Raw genomic sequence first — 6,772 nt, forward strand, 5'->3', positions numbered from 1 at the left:
GAGCCTGGAGATGGGCCATGCTACGCCTTGCCTCTCATTCATTCACATAATTTGAAAAAAAGGGAATTTTGTAAGGGTTGGGGGTTTGACACCTTCCCATCTGTGCCCTCTTAGTAGTCACTCTTAATTATGATAATGATACAAACATCCCATCACTGAAAACAGAAAGTTGTTGGACTAACTAAGAAAATGTCTTGAATGGGCAACTTACACATGAATGACATTTTTACAAATTAAAGACAACAATTGTATTAGCATAACTTGTTGAATTGAAGAACAAACCTAATTTATTTATGTTTTACCACATGGAAGTAATTTTTTGAAGTTGGTTCAACTATCTTTCCTTTTTTTCCCGTTCTTCTAAGTGTGTGAAACATCTGAAATCCAGATCTTATCCACAAACCCTCTCATCTCCAGCCAGGCCAAGTCTCTGCTCTGAGAGAATAGTTGTGTGGGCGACTGAAGGACAAAATATGGATCTGTTCCCTGTTGAGCGAACTTGATAATGGACTCTAATGTAAACACTCCCATGGCCTGTCAATACTGGTCAGCATCAGCATCTTAATGACAGTAGTCACACTCGTAAAGCCGACATGAAACACTCCTCTGTCAGTCCTTCCCCCACCTCCCTGCCCTCAGCTATCTTTTCTCTTTCTCTCCCCACAGTGTGTTTGTGTTAGCAGTCTGCTGGGCTTTCTATCACGCTGGTCTGGTCTCATCCCTCAACCTTAAACACACACACACACACACACACACACACACACACACACACACACACACACACATACACACACACACACACACACACACACACACACACACACACACATTCTTGTACTTTTATCTTAGTGATGATACTACATAATTCATTTGCATGCCCCTTAACCTAATGTTAACCATCACAATTAAATGCCCAATCCTTACCCTAACCCTATTCTTACCCTAACCGTGTTAACGCTAAAACAAGCCTTTGAAAAACTGAGGACCAACCAATCCGTCTATATGCTTGAAATGGTCCTGACAAATATATAAGTAAAAGTACACACATACAGGCACATAATCCTGGTTCAAGTCCACTTCCTACCAATGATTCTTTCTGAATCACAGTTCAATGTCAACTCATCTCATTGATTTTCTCCCACACTCGGGTATAAATTAATTTGGGGACAAAGTTGGGGTCAAAGGTGAGATGGGACCCAAAGGGGATTCCCATTAATGGACCCAAATCAGCCACCACAAAAAACCTCGAAAGGAGGTAAAATCTGTTATCTGAATCTGATACGGGGAAATTTTCCCTTTCTGCGTCTGAATGTCAGCATTTGTGTAGGCTGGAGCCAAACAGTAGATATTCAGTTGTAAGCTATGTGAGTTCCTGTCTCACACTATATAGGAACATGTGGCATTTACATGTAATGTGAATTCCCCTTCCACCTTGACAACAGCTATACAGCACAACACACACAATCTGCATGGTCTTGTTTAACTCAGACTTTCACTTCTGTCAATCACAAAGTCAGGATTCTATATTTGGCTGCTGATGTGATTCAGATTCTCTTTAGAGACAGACAGATCTCACTTTGTGAAAAATATGTAAAAATAGCAAATAAAGAGGAACCTTGTGTTCCTGTTTTCTGAGTATCTACATATTTCTAAAGATGCAGACAGAGTCCCCCCTCTTTGGAAATTCAACATAGAACTGAAATGGCTTTTGAGGTGATAGTAAAAAAGCACAGTCACATGATCTGGTCTGAGCCTTAATGTTTCTGTTTTTATCACTTCACTATTTTGAATGTCAATGTGGGAACAACAAGCAAATTGTTGTGTGATACAGATCCCAGTTCTTTGAAGACAGAAATCCCCACTGATGCACTAATCTGGTTTGATCCTTAATCTGCAAGTGGTCTATTATTTTAAAATGTTGGGGTAATTTCTATTGCGGAATAATAAGTTATAATTAAGTAAATTAATTATGATATAGTAACATCTCAACCTTACCATTTAAAGTGACTTGAGATAATGTCTGTTATGATGTGGCGCTGTAGAAATACAATTTAATTCATTCAAATCAAATTGAATATGTCCCCAGGGGTCAAAAGCAAATTTTCTGTGTTATTCAAAACATTTCAAAGACCCAAAACAACAATGCTTATTCTGACCTTCAGTGATTTCCCAATTATCTGTCTCTGCAGCTTCAATGTGTTACTTAAAGGTCCAGTGTGTAAGATTTAGGTGAAAAGGAACTATTGGTAGAGATTTAATGTAGAATAATACTCATTATGTTTTCACTAGTTCATTTGATCTAAATTGTATGGATTGTAGTTTTATTTACCCTAGAAAAGGCTCTTTATATTCCAATACTTTATATTTACATGGAGGGGTTTCTCTCTATGGAGGCCCCCATGTTTTTGTACATTAGTCCACACTGGACAAACCAAACACCTTTTGTGTTTTTATGACAACTGAAGCTACCACAGGTTCTTTTTCAAGTTTGGAAGGAGAGGGTGAGGTGAGGGGTGTTCAGCTGCAACATGCAACTTCAACATTAGATATCACTAAATTCTACACATTGTACCTTTAAGGATTCATGGGTCACTACATGGTCAGTATTTATGTAATGCTTTCTAGTCTTGAGATATTAGGGTGCGATCCACTCTTCCTCCTGAGCCACACCCGCCCTTGAATAAGAATAAAACACAGAGTAAACACTACAGGTAAATGCTACAAAAAAGAGTAAATATTAAATGTATGTATATATGGGGCTGGACTAAATAATAAGCTACAGTTTCATTCTTCATCATAATGGAAGAACATGTCAGCTGGTGTGGATAACTGATATAGATGTCTTGATCAAGACTACAAATAAATACTTGCTCAGGCTTCTAAAAAGGGATTATCTTGACAGTCGGATCAATTGATTGTTGGTAATGATCCTTAATGTTTTCTCCATTCCTCCTGTGCCTCAATAACCTGCTCCACAGACCTCAGGTTGCAGGTGTGACCTCCTTACATTCAGCTGCAGGTTTTGTGCTATGGTGAAGAAACAACAGCGACTCAGCACAGCTCACAGTCACGCTACTCACTCTGAATGCATCCGCAAGGCTGCGCTGCTTGTTTGTCTTTTGGGAAATAAATGTGCATCTGTTCTTCATGAATAATCCACTTGTTGACCCTCAGAGTCTGCAGAAATAAAACGTAAAGGAGGACATGTACAAAATACAATGACTGGCTACTGATTTAGTATCATAGTCTTTAATGTGAGGCACATTAACAGTAAACAATATCCAAGGTAAATCACTTTAGTAATGTGAAGAATATGAATGTATACTAAATAATTCAAAAGGCATTACAGTCATTAAAATGAATGAATACTCCCCTAAAGGATGATCTGACTTCACTAGCATATCTAAATATGTGCACAATATGCTATAACAATACACATAAAACCTTGTTTTTACTGTTATAAGAATGTTAACTACAGCAAGGAGGTTACGTTTGGACCCATGTCTGTTGGATTGTTTATTTGTTAGCAGGATTGCGCAAAAACTATGAAACCAATTTCTACCAAACTTGTGGGAGGGATGGGGCCTGAGCTTTTGTATCGAATGCAGATTAAGTGATGGATAAAGGAACTTTTATTTTTCCGATTTGCTTTTTCCTTCAATATTTCTACGATATGAACGAGATAATCGAATGTGTGATGGTCCAACCTTGGCAGAGGAAAGTTTAGCACTTGAATCAGCTTCTCCTGTATATGACAGAAGATGTTTGAATTGAGATATACATTATATCACAGAGGAACAAACAGGAACAAATGTTTCCATTTGTGGTTACATGGTTGGAAGGATGGCATGCAGTCACATTTAAAACAACATCTGTTTGCGACCTCCTGCACATAACCGAGGAAACCCCGTGGTCCTTACCATGACAATACTGTCATCTACATCCACCATTAGTGGCCTTGTGGTCAATGCAAACACGCACAATCACATGCAGGCACCTACGCTTCAGACAACCACCAGCATGACTGTCAGCACATAACAGAAAGTTCAAGACCACAGTGACCTATGTTTTTTAAACTACCTTAGAGTGCTGAGGAAATTCCATTTCAGGAAGTGATTGCAAAGCAAACTTTCCCAGATGATTAAGTTCTTTGTAGGAGCTATAAAAATGACCAAAAAATCAATAGTCCTGAAATATGTATTCGATTGGCTTTATGTTGGATTTTACGAATAAACTAAGTGAAAGTATAAATTGGACTGCGTAAGGTATATGGATGTGTTCTTGTCCACAGCGTGGGACAGCCTTTTGAACCTGTTTAACTTTGTTTTGGCTGGGGTCACGGACTGGCAGTTGCAAGACTGACTTACATTTGATTCATATATATTAGTAGCCTGTTGTTTTAGAATGTGACATGAATTGTTTCACAGAACAAGTTTTCAGAAATGATGTGTAAACAAACAAAACAAAAATAATTCAGTTTCAAATTTGTTGGGGACTATTTTCAGCTTTAGATTTAGTTGAAACACTGATGTGCTTTTGGACAATAATGAACACAGGGACCATATGAGTAAGCTGTCGGCATTTGGCTACAGAGACAATGTTTATTAGCACAAGTGCTGCACACCCACGCGTCTTTTCAATGGAGCAGTAATAAGATAATATGCAACATTAAAACAAAGAGTCCCTGTGAACACTGGTATTCTGTGTCGTCACAGTGAATCACGAAGGATGTTACTGTAATCCTCTGGGCAAATCTGAAAGGGAAATGCGTCTAGAGAGTCTGGATATCTGTTCTGGTCATCGTGCTCTTTTCCACTCACCAGGAAGTCTTGGAGAGTCCCTGATTTTCTCACCTACATCCTGGGTGCCAGCAGCAGAGCACTTTGCAACTGTAATTCTATCAAGGCCGAGCTGCTCTCCGGCCCAGTGCCAGCTGCACCATGAGAAAGAAAGGGAAACAGGGAGAGAGGGAGGGAGAGAGGTCACTGGTCTCAAGGTCTTCCAGCCACAGGGAAATAACACATTTCGGACTGCGGGGTTGCAGCAGGGAGGAGTAACAATGATATAGCATCCTGCGGTTCTGTTTGCAGTCCAGTCCGCGCACACACACCCACACTCACCACCAGTTCTTCAGAATCTCCACCCAGGTTAGATTTCCTTGACACAACTGCGCAGCTGTGTCAAGTGACTCCAAAGTTTATATGGAAATCCAGTCAGGTTTCCAGGTAATACTTTCGATGTCTGTTTCAGTCTAACAAAACCTCCTCTGCAAATGATTAATGTTGCATCAGTGTTGCTTTTGTGACCATTTCCCAGTCAGGGTTACAGAGTCACAGATTGTATTCCCTGGAAACAACATAATAAAAGATTAGCCAAAAGTGTAATCCAGAGTGGACTAATTTAGACACTAGGAAAATATGTAGGAATCCTCTTCAATGGATTATTGGAATTAATTAAAGGGTCAGAGAGCGAGCTTTATAACCAAAGCTGCACTGCATGTGCCCAAACTCCCTGTCAGGTAAAGGTCAAGGCACTTGAGTCTAATAACCATGTTTCAGGCAGAGTTACAAGTCTGGAGATCACATTGTACTTCAGAGGCAGCAGTTTGACCTGCAGCAGATGAGACAAAGACAAACGCTTGGAGAGCAGTGAAGTGAAGAGAGGAGCATGAACATATTTTTGGTTTTGTTTAAGTTGGAAATATCTGAAAAGGCTTTAGGCCAATGCTGCCAAAAAGGATAATAAACTAATCATATCAGATCATCAGCACGTAATGCGTTAATAGTTTTAAATCAGTTTAAATGTCAGGGGAAATCTAAAGACAAATACCTAATTTTAGCTCCTGTAGCAGTTGTCTGCTATGTCTCCCAACACTTTTCCTCTGTCCTTGCCGGGAAGTAATGATAACGCTGTCACTAGCTGATACCAAGGACGGGCAGAACTTTAAAGAATAACTAAAGTAGTATCAGAACAGATAAGGTATTACTTATATTCTGAGTGGAATGATAAAGAGCAGAGCTAGTTTTTAATAAAGCAGGTAGCGACTTCAAACACTGGTTATCTGTCTGAAAAAAGGGTCAGGTCGAGCTGCATAGTTGGTAAAAAACGTCAGGTTTGTAAGTTGAGGGTGTCTCAAACAACAAAAAAATGCAGCATAGGCGAAATCAGAGTGCAGAGTGCTTTACTTTGGTTCAGCTGGAATTCTTCATGAACTGATGAGCACAGAGTCTTCACTCAACACTTCTGCAGCGCATATGCAAAAATTGCAACTTGGGACCTTCTGGGCTCATTGTGTAGATTTGGCATTTTCATTTAAATGCTTTTATTGTTTCTAGTTGATTTTATTTCACTGCTACTGCTGTGATATATTTAACTAATCAATTAATTAAACAAAAAATATTACCTTTAATTTAACTGAACGTTTGTGCAAAATTTGAAAAGATTCCCTTTGAGGCATTCACAAAGCAAAACATTACTTTTTTGAGGCCATCCAAACTCCAATCAGTTCATCTTTGAGTCTAAGTAAACGTTTCTAACAAAATTTGAGTACTTTCCTCAAGATGTACCTGACATGTTGAGTTCACAAGACCAGGGACAGATGGACAAACAGACAAGGGGCAGAATGCATCCTAGATTAATTCTTGGGAAATTAATAACTCACAAAAAGTGTAACAGGAGTCACTTTAAGGCATTTAAAGGTAAATCGGAATACTGTAGATTTCTAAAGTAAAATAAAATTTAAATGACAAAACAATAATGCGACTTTAAGCAA

This window comes from Paralichthys olivaceus, chromosome 20 (genome assembly GCF_024713975.1).
Source record: "Paralichthys olivaceus isolate ysfri-2021 chromosome 20, ASM2471397v2, whole genome shotgun sequence".
In the NCBI taxonomy this organism is placed as follows: domain Eukaryota; kingdom Metazoa; phylum Chordata; class Actinopteri; order Pleuronectiformes; family Paralichthyidae; genus Paralichthys; species Paralichthys olivaceus.